At 41.7% G+C, this 20,496-nt stretch overlaps 1 long non-coding RNA gene across 1 annotated transcript in view; it reads right to left on the reverse strand.

Moving 5' to 3' along the window:
- LOC117976116 (uncharacterized) overlaps positions 1-20,496 on the reverse strand; it is a 254,255-nt gene that overhangs the window by 208,686 nt on the left and 25,073 nt on the right. Inside the window, exon 3 of the long non-coding RNA XR_010110087.1 lies at positions 9,983-10,072. This is a non-coding gene — a long non-coding RNA (uncharacterized LOC117976116). The remainder of the gene's footprint in view (positions 1-9,982; positions 10,073-20,496) is intronic.

A 20,496-nucleotide genomic window follows, 5' to 3' on the forward strand; every position in this document is an offset into this window, starting at 1 on the left:
AACTTTCGATTTTCTGTCTTTTAAGTGGGGCATTCAGCCCATTTACATTCAAGGTTAATATGCATATGTCAGGATTTGACTCTGTCATCATGTCGTTATTAATAGCTCATTGTTATGTACACTTGATTATGGGGTTGTTTTAGAGTTTCAGTGGGATATGTACATACGTGTGTTTTTGGAGAGGCAGGTAATGGTCTTTTGTTTGCATATTTAGCATTTCCTTAAGGACCTCTTGTAAGGCATGTCTGGTGGTAATGAACTCCCTTAGCATTTGCTTATCTGAAAAAAAAATTTTATTTCTCCTTTCTTTATGAAGCTTAGTTTGGCTGGATATAAAATTCTTAGTTGAAATTTCTTTTTTTAAAAAAATGTTGAAGATGGGCCCCCACTCTCTTCTGGCTTGTAAAGTTTCTGCTGAAAGTTTCAATATTAGCCTGATGGGGTTCCCTTTGTATGTGACCTACCCCTTCTCTCTAGCTGCCTTTAAGAATTTTTTTTTCACATTGACTTTGGAGAATCTGATGACTATGTGTCTTGGCAATGGTTGTCTTGTATAGCATCTTACAGGGGTTCTTCAAATTTCCTGAATTTGTATGTCAATCTCTCTAGCAAAGCTGGGGAAATATTCATCCACAATATCCTCAAATATGTTTTCCAGGTTGTTTGCTCTCTCTCCATCTCTTTCAGGAATACCAATGTGCCATAGGTTTGGTCTCTTTACATAATCCCATATTTCTCAGAGGTTTTGTTCGTTTTTGTATTCTTTTTCCTTGATTTTTGTCTGCCTGCATTGATGTGAAGGAACAGTCTCTGAGCTCTGATATTCTTTCCTCAGCTTTGTCTCTGCTGTTATTAATGCTTCCCATTGTATTCTGAAATTCCTGAAGTGAATTTTTCATTTCCAGAAGTTTGGTTTGGTTCTTTCTTAAAATGGCTACATTGTCTTTCAGCTCTTGGACCATTTTGCTGTGTTCCTTGGATTGGGTTTCAACCTTTTCCTGTATCTTAATGAGTTCTTTGCCATTCAGATTCTGAATTCCATACCTGTCATTTCAGTCATTTAAGTCTGGTTAAGAACCATTGCTGAGAAGCTAGTGCTGTTGTTTGGAGATAAGAAGACATTCTGGCTTTTAAAATTGCCAGAGTTCTTGCATTGGTTCTTTCTCATCTGTGTTGGCTGATGTTCCTTTAATGTTTGAAGTTGCCATCTTTGTATAGGGTTTTTTGCTTTCATATTCTTTGATGTCCTTGACACCTCTACTATGTTATAAGTTGGGTTAACTTGAATGGCTTTGCTTCTGCATGCTTCCAGGGGGCCAAGGCTAAGCTCAGCACTCCTGGACTGCATGTTCTAACCCTGGGGTACTGGAACTAGGCTCACAGATATGTTCTCTGGCCCCTCAAGGTTAACCATCTACTACGCTGGGGGCCTAGGCATTCCCACTCTGCTGGCAGCAACACTCGGACAGGGGTTGCCAGCAGCAAAAGTGCTCCAGCAGGGTGACTGTGGGTCCCTGTTGTATGCATGCTGGCAGAAGCACTGGCAGGCGTCCATCTGCAAAAGTGGGTAGGCAGGGTCTTCCAACAGCCACATTTTAAATTAAGCTTTCCCAGATTACTTCCAGAATTTTTGAACTGATCTTCAGTGTTCTGGTCTTCCCATCTGTTTCCATGTCCTGGCATCTGCCCTACAAATTTCCCAGTACCTACAGGTCACAGAGGCACAGAGGCTGCCACAGAGCCAGCTGGGGCCTCTAGGAATAGAGGAGACAGACCAATGGAGACAGGACCTGGAACTGAGATGGCAGTTGCTGGAGAGAAAGGCTCTGCCAGACTCCATTCCCACTTTCTTTTTTGTTTGTTTTGTGTTTTTTTTTGGGGGGGGTTGTTTTTTTGTTTTGTTTTGTTTTGTTTTTTTGACAGAGTCTCGCTCTGTTGCCCAGGCTGGAGTGCAGTGGCGTGATCTCTGCTCACTGCAAGCTCTGCCTCCCAGGTTCACGCCATTCTCCTGCCTCAGCCTCCCAAGTAGCTGGGACTACAGGAGCCCACAACTACCCCTGGCTAATTTTTTGTATTCTTAGTAGAGACGGAGTTTCACTGTGTTAGCCAGGATGGTCTCGATCTCCTGATCTTGTGATCCGCCTGCCTCAGTCTCTCAATGTTTTGGGTTTTTTTTTGAGATGGAGTCTCACTCTATCACCCAGGCTGGAGTGCAGTGGTGTGATCTCGGCTCACTGCAACCTCTGCCTCCCAGGTTCCAGTGATTCTCTGGCCTCAGCCTCCCAGGTAACTGGGATTACAGATGCATGCCACCACACCCGGCTAATTTTTGTATTTTTGGTAAAGATGGGGTTTCACCATGTTAGCCAGGCTGGTCTGAAACTCCTGACCTCGGGTAATCCGCCTCCTCGGCCTCTCAAAGTGCTGGGATTACAGGTGTGAGCCACAATGCCCAGCCTTCCACTTTCCAAATAAAAGAAACTGAGCCCCAAGCTTGCACAAAGAGTAATGGACAGAGATAGTATTTAAGATTCAGTTAAGTCAGACCTGAAATTAGTTTTCCTTTGTCCAGACTTCTCTGAACTGAAGGACTCCAAAAAAGATACCACATCTACCTAATACAGCCCCTGGCCTAGTGAATATCCATTTGTCTATAAACCCATACTCTAACTATACACAGTTGGATAAGATGGGACGGGGGACGTGAGCTAATGCCCCCTACCAACATTTCTATCAGGGTGTCACATGGAATTCTCCACAGAGAAACAGAAATGCACTCAATCACTATCTAAGCATCAGAGGTGAAGACAAGAATGAGAGAGAATTTGGTTATCGAAGAGACTATCTTATGGAACTTATGTGTTTTCATCTCAGCCAACCAGATGGTCCATGAGGTGGCTAAGAAAACCTTCAAGAAAAAAAGAAAATAATCATGAAGATGAGACAGAGTGTTTGCGGGGATGGGAAGTGATTGGTTGGTTTGCTTTATTTCTTGAGGGTTTTGACTTCCAAAATACTCATTTAATCAATCCACTTCTCTTCATCTCCATCATCATCACTCTAGTGTAAACCACAATCACCTCTTAGAAGAAACTATAATACTCTATAAACCTACTAATTTTTCTTCCTGTATCGTCTGTAGCCAACTCTAACTCCAAAATCCATTCTCTTTTCTGGAGGCAAAAGAGTTCTTCTTAGTACTTTGAAGATATTCTTCTGCTGTCTTCTGGCTTCCATTGTTTCTGTTGAGAATTCAGGTATCAAAACTATTGTTCCTTTGAAGATAATGTGCATTTTTTTTTTTTGAGACAGAGTCTCTCCCTGTGGCCCAGGCTGGAGTGCAGTGGCACCATCTCGGCTCACTGCAAGCTTTGCCTCCTGGGTTCACGCCATTCTCCTGCCTCAGCCTCCTGAGTAGCTGGGACTATGCCCACCACCACACCTGGCTAATTTTTTTGTATTTTTAGTAGAGACAGGGTTTCACCGTGTTAGCCAGGATGGTGATAATGTGCATTATATTTTTGTCTGTGGTTATTTGCAGTTGTACTCAATATTTACTTCTAATAAAATATGGTGATATCATATTTACACTTCTTGACTTCACAGAGCTTCCATAAACCTGTAAATTAATATCATTCATCAGTTATGGAAAACATTCAGGAATTATCTCTTTAAATATTGCTTCTGCTTCATTCACTATTATTTCCTTCTGGAATTCCATTTTATGTTAGATCTATTGAGTGACCCTCATATTTCTTAGTGTTCCTTTCTGTATTACTTACTGTTTGCTCTCTGTGCTTAAGCACAGAGACATTCAGTTGACTTTTCTGCTAGCTCACTAATTCTGCTTACTCTTATGTACAAATTTCTGTTACCGATACTGTATTATTTAGTTCTAGAATTACTCGTGTGCTTTATAAATTGGGAACTCTACTCATCCTCTCTGTTTTTGGCTTTTTTCTCCATGTCCTTAAACGTATACATCAAGCTATTTAAAAGTTTTGTTAACAAACTTCTATATCTGGATCCTCTGTGGGCCTATTCCTTTTGATTGTTTTTCTCTTGATTTTCAATCATGTGAGCCTCTGTTTTGGCATGTCTAAAAATTATTAATGTAATGGATACTGTTTCTACAGCTTGAAGACTCCAGGTGACATTATTTTCCTCCAAGGACCATATACCTCTCCCTCCTTTAGGCAAAGAGAGTAATAGCTGCTCACACAAATCTAATCACACACTATGCTATATTGATTCTGTGTTGTAGTCAAGGTAAGGCTCAATCTACTTTCTGTTTGCCTTTATTTAAGGTATAAGCCTCCAAGATTTTCACCTAAGTCTGGCATGTTCACTGGATCTCTTCCCCATAGTGAGCTCTGAACTCTAATCTTTATCTTTTGACACTATGAAGACTGGTGAACTCTGTTGCGTATTTTTCAGAGGACTTCTGTTAAGGTTTTTTGCCTCCCCACTCCATATAGTCTCAGAATTCAGTTTCCCTAGGGGAAACATTAGTGGCATGTTAGAGGACTACCAAGTTTCTTCCAGAAGTTCTACTTGTTTCTTTACTGTCTAGTAGCTGCCTACCACTAGTGAAAATTCTGAATTTTTAGCTTCTTGCAGTACCTAAAACCAGCAATGGAACCTAGTTTAAAAGAGGCTGCAGAGGTCAACTCACTTTTTCACAGTCCTCTCCATTCTCCTCTGTGCCTCAGCAGCCCTCTACTACCTTCTTACTGATGATTTCTATATTTTATCTGGTTTTTTTAGTTGTTCTCTATAGAAGCTTAATCTGCCACCAACTACTTCATCCAAACAGGAAGTGGTGGTCTTTCATGTAACCTTTCTAACAAATCTGAGTATCTCCTGCCTCAACCCTCCAAATATCTCACACTGCTCCTAGAATAAAAATCAAATACTAGCCTACTTAACCCTGCATGTCTGCCTGCTACCTTTCCACTCTACTTTTCATTCCCTTCACACCTCCAAGCCCACTGCACTGCAACCAAGCTGATCTAGTTCCCATCCCTCAGTCAAGGTCTTGGCTATTCCCTCCTTTGGATGTGTTGCTCAAAAAGCCTCCTAGAAGAAGAGTCTAGCATGGCAGTGGTGGCCTTCAATCTGATCCCTTGGTTTTGGATAGGGGTGGGGGGACTCCTTTATTTTCTAGTACTCCTCGGGCAAATTACTAGATGTACAAACCTCAGAAAATGTATTGGTCTGAGTCTCAATACCTGCATCTGTAAATTGAGGAAATAATTTAACGTTTTTTTCAGGATTAAAATAGGTACTGCATTTTTAAATGTCTGCCTTTACATGATTGTGGCCTTCCCTCTTTATCCAAAAGAAAATCAGCCAAAAAGGAGCATTCCCATTAGGAAGACTGGCTTTATTTCTATGGCAATATTCCATGTCCCTTTTCCCACTCCTCAGCAAGGTTTGGCCTCAGCAGTCAGATATGTTTTGAGACATTGCTGTGACACACAAACATTTCCATCTTAACAAGAACCATGCCCCCACTTAAGGCCAAGAAAATGTTCTTGTTACAAGCCATTATTACTTGGATGAAGAAGAAGAAAAAATCCCTAGAAGCAAGTATATCTCATATTTTTTAAATATCCTAATCCTTGACTAACTGTAGTATGCCTCTAATTGCTTTTGCTTCTCATGTTTTATGTCCACTCTGTGGTTCTATTGTTCAAACATCACTTCAAGTGAAATTGTGCCAGGAAAAAAACGTAGTATCTCTGGATCCTTTTAGTCCAGCTGTGAACTTTAGACTTAATCTTTAGGGCACTCTTGTCTGGTAAGGTTTAATTTACATTAAATTTTCTAAAAGGAAGGGCAGAATGGTCAAAACAAGATAGCAAGACAGACAAGAGGCTGTCTTTCATAAATTAATAAGCATCACCGACCGCCTTTCTTGACCCTTTAAACTCTGTGAAATTAATATAAGTAGACAACTAAGGCCCGCTTGGCCCCCCTAGAGCCTTGCAAGTTCACTTAAGCAATCCAAGTTTCCTTAAAGTTTTATAAGCCAGCTTTTAGAGCAAGTCCTTTGTACTTATTACTGGTGACAGTGAGCATTACAGGAGCCAATGAACCTTACTGACTTACGACCCCAACATGGTCGAGCACTGTTATCAAGGGAAATATCAGAATCAATGCTTGTATATTACATTGAGGTCCTGACTTCTGAAAGAGTCCCCTATAGACCCTTCAGAATATGTCAGTGAAATAAACAGCTAATACTCTAAGACAGTCTACTGACAATGGCCAGACGGTGCTGTTTATTTAACCACTTTTCAACCATCCTAACCCTTCCAAAGAATACGTTTCCAAAAGAGAGAAAAAGGAAACAAAATGTTTCATGGTACCAATTCTTTTGCAATGGAACCACATTTATGCCCACTTTTTTTTCTTACATATATATATATATATATATATTATACTTTAAGTTCTAGGGTACATGTGCACAATGTGCAGGTTTGTTACATATGCATACATGTGCCATGTTGGTGTGCTGCACCCATTAACTCATCATTTACATTAGGTATATCTCCTAATGCTATCCCTCCCCGCTCCCTCCACCCCACAACAGGCCCTGGTGTGTAATGTTCCCCTTCCTGTGTCCAAGTGTTCTCATTGTTCAATTCCCACCTATGAGTGAGAACATGCAGTGTTTGGTTTTTCGTCCTTTTGATAGTTTGCTGAGAATGATGGTTTCCAGCTTCATCCATGTTCCTACAAAGGACATGAACTCATCATTATGCCCACTTTTTGAAGTAACACCATGTGTGGTTTTGCTGTGGGGAGCAGGGAACACCGTGCCATCATCCTCCACGATTAATGGGCTTGCATTATTAAACAGCTACTGGTGGAAGGGGCCACAGGTACAACACCTTTTCTACTGAGGCACCCAACGTGTGAACTTTCATTTGCAGCCAACATTTGCTGGAGGAAGGCTGAGCTCACCACCACCTTTTACTTACTGAAATTAATCATGTCACCACTTCAATAGTAACCTCTATTACATATCTAATTACCAACTCTGTGCATGGACTTTTTATGTAACTTTTAAAAATTTCTATTTCAGTCATGCTTAGATTTTTTAATACTTAAATGCTCTACCAGGCAAAGGACGATAATCTGTAACTATTGTGGTTATCAGAGTATACATTTTTATGGGTTTTTTCCCACAATAGATAGTCAAAGAACTAAGAAATTTTACTGGAATATCAAAAATAAATATGTAAGATCCTTTATATATGAAGCATACACTTTCCAGGTGATAGATGGATAGACTTGAAGACTTCTGCAGTCCTCTAACACTGGGATCCTCTCTCCTATTTTTTTTGATATTATATTCCCTATGATCACTATGCATTGAGCCATTCAAACATTTCCATCTGGTAGAGTGCCAGTTTCTGAGGACTGGCAGGCAGAATGCACGAACACCACTTGTAACCTTCAGGCCCTTGGTGTTGTACTCAAACAATCTGAGTAAACCTCCCCAGAATTCACTCCAAAAGTCAGAATTGCCAAGGGGTACTCAGCAGAGGATCAAAAGGTCTAGCCTCCCCTCTGTGATTCCAATAATCTTATTTTTGACAAAAAAAAAAAAGTAATTCATATCAATTGAACTTTTTATTGGGCAGCAGGCATTATTTAATACTTCTCAAAGGACCTTTTTACAGCAAATTCAATGACTGACTTGCCTTAGGCATTTTCTAAAGAAACAATGCCCTTTGGACAGCAATGATCACACCTGGGAGTGGGCTGTGGGCTGAGCCCATAGATAGAATGGATTTCTGTGGACAGTGCTGTAAAGTCCAGGGATCCCGCTCAAAGAGCCCAGAATGTGAGAACAGAGGAAAGTGAATCCTGGACAGCCCGAGGCCATTCATGCTCAAGGCTCAAAATGTTCAAAATCCAGGCAAAACAGGTAGAGAGAAGAGAGGAAGACCAAGAGCAAAAGAGAGGGTCCTACATCACCTCCAAAGGCAAGATTCAAAGGCACAGAAATTCTTCTTATTGATAGCCAAATTTGAGGGCAAAGGAGTAGATTGGATGAAAGCAGAGAATCAGCCCAGAGAAACCAGAATTATCTTCACTATATCACGTATCTACTAAGAGCACCCTTTTCACTACCAAAGGTTCTCTCCAGGAAGAAAGGGACTTAACACATTATCACAAAGACAACCTTACCTCTACAAAGAAGGCACAGTGTCACAAAGGATGGCCAAGGGCCTTCTAAACCACAACACAGGTGAGCTTTAGACTCCCCAAGACAGTAACCATAAATCCTGGCTGTTCATTAAGAGGACCTGGGGGACTTTTGAAAAGTACTAGGGCCAAGGACCCCATCTCAGGCCAAGTGAAGCAGAGTCTCAGGGGCTCTGGTGCAAGCACTGGCATTTTTTAAGTCTTCCAGGAGATTCTAATGTAAAACCAAGGCTGAGAACCACTGGTCCAACCGAATCTTGATTTAAAGGGAAAAGAAGCAAAAGAGATTGCAAGTCATTTTCATTAAGATCACGATTAGCACACCAACCTTGCTGCCACCCCAGTGCCAGCCTGGCACATGCCTGAAACCTTTTGACTCCACTGTCATCCAGCCCTCCTGTTTTTCATCAGAGAAACAAAGTGCATTTGTGAAATCAAATCCATTCTGAACACCCGCAATTAATGTGCACTTCAGCACACCCCTCCTGAGAATGGGTACTAAAATGACTTGAACCAAGTCACTTCTTTATTCTTTAAAGTGTCCTCAAAGCTTTTCAACACCTCCCTACACCACCACCCCACAAAATACAAACCAAAATCAAAGAGACTTGAGCCCCTTTTATTCATAGAGGGAGTTATTTCCCCCAGCCCTTATCTATAGTTTTTCAGTTCAGCTTATTAGATGCTGTTTCTCATCTGTACTCTGCCTTCTCTCTGATTGAAAAATTCCTACTTGTCTTTTAACAACAGTAAACAATAGCCAGGACCCTGATGCTAGATCACACTCTGGTAGATAATTCATTGTGCACAGCTCTGCATTCAGCACTTTGTTTGTGGACATTTAAAGCTCACAATGACCCTACGGCACTACTATGCTCATTTATAGGTGTGGGCATGGCTCCAGGCCCTAGAGCTAGGAGATGGCAGAGCAAGAGTCCAGATTGGGCTCTTTATCCTGATGCTAAATGCCCTTTGAAGACTCAAACGGCACTGCCTTTATAAAGCCCAGGCTTTCTCCTTTTGACAGCCAAGGGAGGAATCATTTATTCCTGCAGTATTCTCACCTCCTCTTTGTTACATCTCAAATGGCATTATAATATAATTTATTTAAACATATGTGTTTGCCACAAGATTATGAACCACATGGATAGACACTCACTTTTATTCATCTTTGCTTATCCCAAAGCCAACACGAGGTACAGCACATAATAGGGTCTCAATATCTGCCAGGTGAATGAATGAATGGCCAAAAATTCACTCCTAAGAAAGAGTGCCTTCACGTTAAAACCTAAGCAGTCTATTTATCACAGAAGCCCAGTACTCACGCTTACATTTTTTTCCTTTCCCACCCCCATTTCGATAAAATAAAGAATAATGGTTTTTTCACACAATCCCTGACACACACTTGCACTTTTTTTCTGCTTCAAAATGACAGTGGATGTTTGCAAAAGCCCCTGGAGTCTAGAAGGACATCAATCACTTTCACAGCTGGAGTCGTAACACTTTCCTTAGAGGAAATTTTATGCAGCAAGCAGAATAAGCTTCATCCTCAGCAGGACAAGACAAAAGGTAGGTAAAAGGAAAGGCTGGCAGCCACCACCAGGCTTTTGTGCCACTAACTGGGGGTGGGGTGGGGTACATCAATTGGAACTTATTCTTCACCCCAAGGCTTGCCTGTTTGCCTTCCATTTCCCTTCTGAATTTGAGGAGGAGTAAGTACAGCACCATGAAACCAGCTCATAACAAAACAAGCACTTACCTCCATTGCTACTCAAAACAAGGACACCACAGGAGAGTTCTCCAGGGATCTTTGTCCTTCCTTCTTAGTGCCCGAAATACTCGAGTTCAGCTGTCAAAATAGAAAGAAAAGGAAATCAGGAGTGTAGACTTCCGTTTCCAAATGACTTAGCATTTAACAGTCATGCTTCAAATGTTCCTTTAAATGAGGAAAGATTGACCAAGCAGGAGAGTCCATTGGGAAAAGTTTGGACAAACTATCATTTTCAAGCAATGAAATCATCATTACTATCTGAGAGCTATTTACTTCTAGACAAAATCTTGTCAACTCCCAAAATTACAGACTAGAGACAATGGATTCACCAGCCTCCTTGAGCAGAGGCAGAATCAATTAATATGAGCCAGGCACTTTCTCAGCTTAGTACCCTGGTTGGCTGTTGGTCAGAGGCGCATTCCACAGATGGTAAAATAACTCACAAACCTGTCAGAAGTCACATTCACATAGTCAAGAATGGGGCCTTTAGGCCGGAGGCGGTGGCTCATGCCTGTAATCCCAGCACTTTGAGAGGCTGAGGCAGGCGGATCACTTGAGGTCAGGGGTTCAAGACCAGCCTTGGCAACATGGTGAAACCCCGTCTCTACTAAAACCACAAAAAATAGCTGGGTGTGATGGTGGGTGCCTGTAATCCCAGCTACTCAGGAGGCTGAGGCAGGAGAATCGCTTGAATCTGGGAGACAGAGGTTGCAGTGAGCTAAGATATGAGATCCTGCCACTGCACTTCAGCCTGGGCAACAGAGTAAGACTTCATCTCAAAAAAAAAAAAAAAAAAGGAATGAGGCCTTTGTGATGCAATAGGTCTTGATTCCAATTCCAGCCCCTCATTTTCTAGCTGAGTCTTAACTTCTGCATGTAGACACCTCATACATGGCTCATAGGGAAAGAATTGACTGGATTTGGAACACCTATTTCATTATACGACTGAATAAAAGCTTTAATTACCTTATTGAAAAAAGGCCATTAAATTTAAATGTAATCATGAAAATTTTATACCCATTGGTTTTATCCAATGCATCTTGAAAATGTTGGTAATTCACATAAAGTTTCTGTTACATTTAGAAGACCTTCACTATTTTATCCAAAGTCTGCCCTTCTGAATTTAAAACATCCCAACAAAGGCAAAAATATCCTCTTTCTAATACCCTCAACAGAAAAGTGCATAAAACAGGAGAAACTTGAGAGCACTGTGGGTTACAATAACCTGATTATTTTAATTTACACTTTTATTTAACACCATGGGGGTTTATACACTACTCGGGAGGCTGAGCAGGAGAAATTGCATCCAAGTAACACATCCAAGTGAGATTTGGAAGGGCTGAGACATATGCCTTGGAAAGTGAAGGGCTATTAAGGATATTGACTCCTTCACAGGCAGAATCATTTTAGGAAAGCTGGAAGTGGAAGACTTGGAAATGGATTCTTAAAACTCTCGATATATGTGAACTTCCTAGACAACCACATCTACCAGGGGTATGTACATACACATTTATAGACATCAAGTGTCTTTAGAGTTTTTGTATTTGCCATTCAATCTGCCTAGACTAGGTTTGCACCACTTATCTACTTAGAAAATTTGTACTCGTCTTTGGGGACACAGTGCAAATATTCCTTAGTCGCATACCACTACCATGGTCATGGAGGCTGGAGAAATAGCAGGTCCTGTGTTATGTGAACAAAGAATAATAGTCAATTATGCCTCCAAGACTCCTCCCCTAACAAATGGATTAATGGTGGTACTATTTCTTGCTATGGGGAAGACTAGAAGGGGAGCAAATTTAAAGGACAAGATCAAGAGCTTAATTTGAAACAGATTAAGACTGAAATACCCACAGACTCTCAAATGGAGAATTTGAGTGGACTATTGGCTATTCTAGTAAGGGAGTCTGTACTCCACACTAGTAAGGTCAAGTTTGAAAATATGAATTTAAAAGTCACTGCATGTAGAAAGTATTTAAACCAGAGACTGCGTAAAATCACCAATAAAGAAACTGTACAGTAGAAAAAGATGAGAACCAGGAACTGCTCCTGGGAAATTCCTACCTGATTAAAGAAAGAGGATATCAATATGAGCGACATATTCAGACAGGTGAAGCATTCAGTAAATAAAATATATCAAATTTCTCTGGTCTGGAGATACATTTTTTATTCTTTAAATTTGTATTCTTTATTCATTTTTATTCTTTTTTTTTAACACTTTCTTCCTGAATTACAATTAACAGTGGTTTTTGCAACGTGTTTTGCAGAGAAAAGGAAAAATGCTTTCATTCCAGTAAGTAAACATCATTTTTCTAAATTATTGCTACAGTTTAGCCACAAAAGCATCTTTCTTTATGCAAATATGCTAAATTCATAGACAGGAATAGGCAGTTGTATGATTTTCTAGTGCCACCTGTGAATACTCATTATCAAACCACTACTTTGTCTACAACTGTATTCCCTCTCGTATTCCCAAAAAACAACATAAAATAGCCTTCCATGGAATTTTAATTATACCACCTCCTTTTTATAGTTTGGTATTAAGATCTGTTTGTGCACTTCACTGTGATCAGAAAAACATTATCAAAGAAAATTTTCTTCAGTTTTCTTCTCGTACATAGACATTTCATAGACTCCATGATTGATTAATAGTCTCCCCAGCAGCAATGTTCCCTTAAGTCACTAATAGATTCCAGCTTGCTTCCTAAGATCAGGAAAATTCATGGAGTCTGGAAAGGCCTTAGGATTTGGCTGCAAAAGACTAAGGTCTTCTGCAGATGGCACTTCATCTTACAGCTGGAAAAGAAAAACTTATAAGTCCTCCAATGATTAATTCATAGTGAAGAATCTATTCTTATCCTCCCTTTTCAGATTTACGTTTTGGAGATTGAATGAAAATTATCCTGACTTGAGTTCCTACCACATATCTACCCCTACAAATTAAACAACATTATCTGAAGGCTTGTGAGTATCTCTATGCTAAAACAAGCATAACCTGTTACTTTGCCAACCTCTCCCTTCTGCTGAATGGCTAACACCAGGCCTGAAAGCAGACACACAGTAACTAAGGGTTATGTGTAAAGACTCGTGATGAAAACTTGAAAATAATCATTGTCTGTCAGTTGGAAAGTGACTGACTAAATTTGATATAAATTTGAGTATCATGAAGTAATTAAAATTATTTAGATCCCCTAGCACCCAGATTATGGTCTCTAAATACCATTTCCCATTTAAAAAACAAACCAGGGTTTCTAATTCCAAGTCTGGAGCAGGAAATGGACAAGATAAACCTATAATATTTTGTGTGAGAAAATAAAAAATACTCAAACACCGATAGGATTGAAAAGACACAGAAGCTAGCTTGAAGAATCTCCCACTGGCCAGAGAAGGTACAATTTTAGCATAAGAATGACTGCAATGGATTTAAACCTATTAAATATATTTCTATGAGTTGATAGTTACATGATTTTTTAAAAAAAACTCATTGTTCATCTTCAGAGGATGTTGGGTCTCTAACTCCTTGTTTTGAAAAATGTAAAACAAAAGAGAAGAATCAACATTTATCCAGCCTTTCCTTGTAAGCTCTACCTCAAGACAATCCAATAGTTGTTGAATGGAAGTATCTATTTACAGAAGCATTTGAGCTGCTAAAAAAATGTAATGATAAAATTAGAATAACATCATTTTGCAACTCCTGGTGAACTAATGGGTCTAGACGACCATCATCAACAGGCTGTTAAAATCACAAAAAGAGAGACAATCAGACATCATATGCCCCCTAATGGAAATATACAATACCACTGACTAAATAATTAAAAAAAAAAAAGAATATGAATCAGACCAAGCTTCTAGAACCATCAATTTACAAAAAATTGGATTCATTAGAATATGTTATCCCAGCATGGTGGCTCATACCTATAATCATAGCTACTCAGAAGGCTGAGGCAGGAGAATCACTTGAGGCCAGGAGTTCAAGACCAGCCTGAGCAAAGTAGCAAGGCCCCTTCTCTTAAAAAAATGTTTTTATGCAGTGGCTCACACCTGTAATCCCCGCACTTTGGGAGGCCAAAGCAGGCAGATCACGAGGTCAGGAGTTCGAGACCAGTCTGACCAACATGGTGAAACCCCATCTCTACTAACAATACAAAAATTAGTTGGGTATAGTGGCACATGCCTGTAATCCCAGCTACTCAGGCTGCTGAGGCAGGAGAACCGCTTGAACCTAGGAGGCGGAGGTTGCAGTGAGCCAAGATTGCACCACTGCACTCCAGCCTGGGTGACAGAGCGAGACTCCATCTCAAAAAAAAAAGTTTTTAATCTAAAAATAAAAACAGAACATACCAACTGACACTATAAGAATGTAATCCACAAATCTACATTAGGAAATTATATGGCAATGCTACTCATAGTGTGATCCATTGACCAATGCAGTCCACAAACTGCTTACTACTGGCCCACAATGAGGTAAGTATAGAAATTGAGATTAATAAGCACACAAATTACAAACATTTGCAAACATGGATAGCAATGTAACATTGTAATCTGATATTCAAGCCTCTGGTCAGTGCACTCATCTCACTGAACACAGTATGAGCCTGTTTAGGCCACCTCAACTCATGTCTAACTCCTGAGATGAGTCAGGTGTGCTGTGAAACATTTATTAATTTAAAGTAATAGGACCATGTTACAATGTGTATTAGTTTAAGTGCAATTTGTCAACTGTAACCCAAAATTATATAAAAACTAGAATCTATTTTTTCATCAAAAGATAATTTAAAGTCATAAAACATAACAATTATTGCCAGGGTATAGGGATGAGTGTGGGAATAGGGAGTGATAACTTATGGGTGCTACGAGGAAACTTTTGTGTGTGGTAGATATGGTCATTATGTTGATTGTGGGGATAATCTCACAAGTATGTACATATGACAAACTCATCAAATTATATTCTTTCAATATGTGCAGTTTATTGTACATAAAATACAGTCAAGAAACTTAAAGCAAAAACAAAAATGGGGAAGTTTTTATGTGCTTCTGCTTAGGATATAGAAATCAGCAAAGAATGTCACTCCCACATTAACAGAAAAACCTAAATAATCTATTAAAAATATAGATTTTCATGAACCCATCATAAACCTTTGGTCACTAGGCAACTAAGTGAACCATTTTCCATGAGTGACAGTCCTTCCAAGGAGATATTAGATATATGGACTGTTCACATTTGGCAGAGCCTGGGAGGATGAGGTGGTCACCATATAAGCCTGTAAGAAAAAATCAGATAAATTTTAATGAACTCTTAAAGCCCAAGTGTGGGCTAGCATGTCGGTGTGGAGTCGCTGGGGACTCCAGACATAAGGGAAGTCTGCAGTTGCTCACGAGCTCTGCTCCAAAGTCCTCCACTAGCCTCTCATGAGAAAGACTGGGGATTGGGCAGTAGTTTGAGAAAAGGCTCCTGTGGTGACACAGGCATGCAAGCATCAGGAGGTGACCTATGGAAGCAAAAAGTCATACACAGAACTTCGCTTTCATTCCCATACCCTTTCCTCCTATGAATCAAAAACCTTAAGCCACAGGAAGGACATTATGTCTTTTCATCCACAAGGGCATGGACAAAGATCCATAGTTTCTCAGAGAGAAGTGAAAGAAAAAGGTGACTTCCTTTGAGGAAGGGGCCAAAAACACTTTTCCAGGGCACAGGCAAAGATCTCTTGCTGCTGTGAAAGAGACAGAATCAAAACTCTCTACCTCTGAAAGGGAAAATAAGCAGTCTTGGGGAAGGGATCTTACACTAATACAAAGCATAGGTTTGTGAAGTTTTCTGTTGGTAGTTTTATTTTGTTTTTAGCACTGGAAGAGCATTATTATCATTTCCATTTCAAAACCAATTACAAATACAAGAGGTGGTATGCTGGTAAATATTTAACTAGCAGTTCTCCAGGAGAAAAAGCCCAGATTTGCAGTGTTGGCCAATTTCCATGGTGTAAATATTCCAATATTCCTACTATGGCCTGTTTGAAGCTACCACATGGCTTCACCAAATATGAAGTTGGAAAGAGAGGCTTATAACTGGCTCTCATGAGCCTATATGCGACAGCTCTATCACATAATTGAATACAAAACAGAGTTTAACAGACCTCCTTCTACCCTCCCACCATGCTTCTGGCATGCAGAGATAGCTGATAGAAAATGTAGAAGGAAAACTAATAAAAACTCTTCAATATTTGAGCCCCAACTCTAAACACAAGGTCAAAGCAGCCTACTGCTACAAAAATGTGAACCCTTAGATGCACTGATGGTACCAACAATAACAACAAAACCCAAACCCAGATCAACTTCTAATTGGATTAGCTCAACCCCTCACACTAACAGCCTGGCAGAAAAAGTATAACCATTTCCGGGCATAAATACTTTTACCTCGAGTCTAATGTTCTATACAAAATGTCCAGCATTCAATCAAAAATTTCAAGACAAATAAGTAAGGAAAATCTAATAATTTTCAAAAGGCAAAGCAATCAATAGGCCAGATGTTAGAACTACTGAACAAGGAGTTTAAAGTAACTATGACTAATATTTTAATAGATTTGTTAGAAAAGGAAGACAACATACGTAAATAGGTGGAGATTTTTAAACTATGAGAAAGTCAAAAGACAATGCCAGAAATAAAATCACATAATAGCAGAGATAAAGAATTCCTTCAGTGGGCTTGTCAATAGGCTGGACACAGCTGAGGACATAGTCTTGAAAATAGATCAGTAAAAATTATCCAAACTGAATCATAAAGAGAAAAATAAAAAAGACTAGAAAAACTCATTACTCCTAAGAGCTGTGGGACAATATTAAGATATCTAACATTCATGTAATTAGAGTTCCAAAAAGAGTAGATAGAGAAAACATATCAGAAGAAATATTCAAAGTGATAATAGCTAAGTGTTTTCGAATAATAATGTAAGAGATCAATTACAGATCGAAGAATCTCAGAGAACCACAAGCAGGATAAAAATAAAACTCCCTCTCTCACACACACAAATACACACCCCTAGATATATCATGATCAAACTGCCAAAAAGCAAAAATTAATAGAAAATTTTAAAGGCAGTCAGAGGCTAGAGGAAAAAAATAAACATTAAGTACAGAGTAAAAGAGAAAACAGAGATATGAATTGTGGCAGAATTCTCAACAGAAATCATGAGTGATATTTTTAAAGTACTGAAAATATCATCCCAGAGGTCAATCATAAATGGAAATATCTTACTTTTTATGTGACTATTTTAGATGTGTATTTGTATACTTACGTTTACAAAACCTAGACAATTCCTTACATAGAAACTCATAACCTGTTTTTCAATGTTTTCTGAGAGATGTCAAATATCAGTGACGATGTCTTTACTGTTTGTTCCCTTTAGCTTCTCAGAATAATCACTGTGTTGACACCAACCAGGAGCTGCTGGCCATTGGTAAGACCCTGGCCGTGGGCTTCCTGGGGACTGGGCCTGCCCCTCCGTGTCTCCTGCATCGAAGGAGGACCCTGATGGTCGTGATGAACTGGGAGGGGCAGAGGTGGCCCCAGCTGGGCTCTTTTGAAATATTAGCAAGGACTCATTCCCAGATCTTCACACATTTCAGTTTAGTTCCTAGGAAGAGGGAGCTGTCATCTGTTGTCTGTTCTGCCTACCACTTATTGAGCATCTGCTGTCTTCCCGACCCTGAGGTCTGTAGCCTTGGTCTATACCAAGGAACACATGGAAGGTCCCACCTCAGGGAAGCAGCTCCCAGGTCCAGGGGTCAGAGAGCTAAAGGCTGTGGCCAGGGCAATCTCAGGGAGAGTTTACTGATTGTGCTTGTGCCCTACCCTGCACCCCATCCAGGCAGGGACAGGTGGATTCGTGAAGACTCAGGAGCCCGAAGTTGCCTGACTGTGGATGGGGGTCCATGCCAGGTTTCACAGTTCAGTTTCCTCTTGCTATGTCTCTGTGAGCTGACTTCTCTAGTGATGTATTTTGAGACCACAGCATGAATCTTAAATTCAGTTATCGTGACTGTTTTTGGCATATCATAGGTCCCAGGCCTGCCTGCCCTTCCTTCTCGCCCCTTGTGAGATGGGTATAGGCTAACCCGGGCAACACTGTGGGGTTCTTCCCAAGGGGTGTCCACCTGGACAATTTCATGAAAGCCACTTGGCTTCTAGACAGCAAGGCGTGTGACCCAGGTCAGGTCACAAAGGTACGTTGCCAGAGCTCCTCTCTGAGCAGTGGAGAACTGGACATTTCCCAGTTGAGCAGTGGAGCTTGGGCTTCCTAGGACTCACTCACCCTCAGGCCGAGAAAATCCACGGCCTCCTCCAGCCCTCACCAGTAAATCTTCCAAATGTGATTTCCCGGAGCATCTCATTCCCATTACTTCAAAACTAGCACGGAACTGTTCTGATGGCACAGTGAGTTCCAGGGATACAACCCAGACAGAGCGAAAATCAACGTTACTAAGGCAGCTACAGAATTCCTTGATCTCAGATAGGCCAGGCAGTCTTCAGCAGCTGCACAGCAAGAGGCTGACGTGAGCCCACGAAGGCCAAGCATGGAGGGGTCGTCCCAGTCAGCAGCAGTTCATAGAGTTGAGTCCCAGATCCAAGCTGTTGCAGAGTGAGGGTGATCACGTGCAGCGTGCGGTCACCGCAGATCTCTGCTGAGCCCTCCCACATCTGCATTTCCTTGCCCCAGCCCCTCTCTCACAAGGCTGTGAGCTGGGCTGCATGACCCAGGATGGCCTGGTACTGAGGTGGCCCCATTCCAAGCCGTCTTGAGAGCAGGCCCTGCACCCGTGGGTCTTAAGACCCCACTGCCAGCCTTAGATAGCAGACGAAACTCTGGTTTTTGTGACGGCCCGGGTGAGACGGATGCTGGCAGGATCTTGTGGTCAACCTGAGCAGTAATATCAGTTCTTGGGCCCCAACAATGCTATGGGTGTAGGCAGCCAGCGTCACCTGGGAAGACAGCTTACCAGTCATGACCTCTGGCCTCACCTAGGCTGTCATCTGTGAGAAGGAGTGGTGGGTTTCAAAGGAAGTGGGTGGAAAACTGTGAGTGGCCACTGACCACCCGAGCATGTTGTGTTTGTCTTACAGGCACTTCCTTCTCAGCCATCACCCGTTCCTGGGAAGTGAGATGCTCCCCTCTGTTATGCGTGAGGAAGATGTGTCCTTTTCGTCTTTGTCCTGACTAGAAGTCTGCCTTTCCTGACCCCACATCCCGTCCTCAGCTGTGAACTGTCCATGTGAACTGTCTGAGGGCTGACCTTCCCTCAGAAGATCAGCCACAGCAGCATGGACTGATGTCATCCTGCTGTCCTCCAGGGTGTCCTCTGGTTTCTTTGCACTCATAGACAGGACTGCAGTTTAATACTCAAAAGTTCACCGGGCGCAGTGTGTTCACACCTGTAATCCCAGCACTTTGGGAGGCCGAGGCGGGAGGATCACTTGAGGTCAGGAGTTCAAGACTAAACTGACCAACATGGTGAAACCCTGTCTCTACTAAAAATACAAAAAAAAAATTAGCCGGACATGGTGGCACGAGCCTGTAATCCCAGCTACTCAGGAGGCTGAGGCAGGAGAATTGCTTGAACCCAGGAGGCACAGGTTGCAGTGAGCCGAGATTGCACAGAGATCTGGGTGACAGAGCAAGACACCATCTAAAAAAAAAAAAAAAAGTTCCACTGGGCATGGTGGTATATGCCTGTTATCCCATTTACCCAGGAGGCAGAGGCAGGAGGATCACTTGAGCCCAGGAGTTTGAGGCTGCAGTGAGTTGTGATTGCACCGCTGCACCCCAGCCTGGGCAACAGAGCAAGAACCTGTCTGAAAAAAAAAAAAAATGCTAGAAAGTTCCCAGCACATTGAAGCCTTCCTAGCTTTTGGTACCAGAGTTAATTCCTAAAAGGACGTGGGGACAGGAAGGACTGTGGCTCTCCCCTGAAGAAGTCCAGCATGAGGTTTAGCCCAGACCCCCAACCCCACCACCCCATGGCCTTCCTAAGTCAGGACAACAGGATGGGGGTGATCTGTGGCTTAAGGGAGAGAAGGGGACGTCACCTGGCAGTGCCTGGTCCCCCAGCTGCTGACCACCACCCTGCTGGTTATGGGGCCCCCACCTGGATGGGGGAAGGAAACAAAGCTGGCTAGCATCTGAAAGGACTTGTGCTTCCTAACTTTTCTTATAGTCAGAGTGGCCTGAGTGCAGCTCAGTGACTGCACCCTAAATCTCTTTGCCTCAGCCCCCGGGCCTCAGTCCCCTTGTCCCCTTCCCCCTGCTTCCTAAGGCATGCTGGGAGCTGACCTTCCCTCAGAAGATCGGCCACAGCAGCATGGACTGATGTCTCTCCCTTCCCAGTCCCTGGTGACTAACCGTCTCTGTGCTGCCTTCCAGGACAGCTGTGAACGCTCAGTTGGGGGTGTTGCACCCCAGGAGGGGGACTGGGGATGGGTAAGCCCCCCCGGTCTTCCCCTTGTGCCC

The sequence above is a fragment of the Pan paniscus genome, chromosome 16, assembly GCF_029289425.2.
Source record: "Pan paniscus chromosome 16, NHGRI_mPanPan1-v2.0_pri, whole genome shotgun sequence".
Classification (NCBI taxonomy): Eukaryota; Metazoa; Chordata; class Mammalia; order Primates; family Hominidae; genus Pan; species Pan paniscus.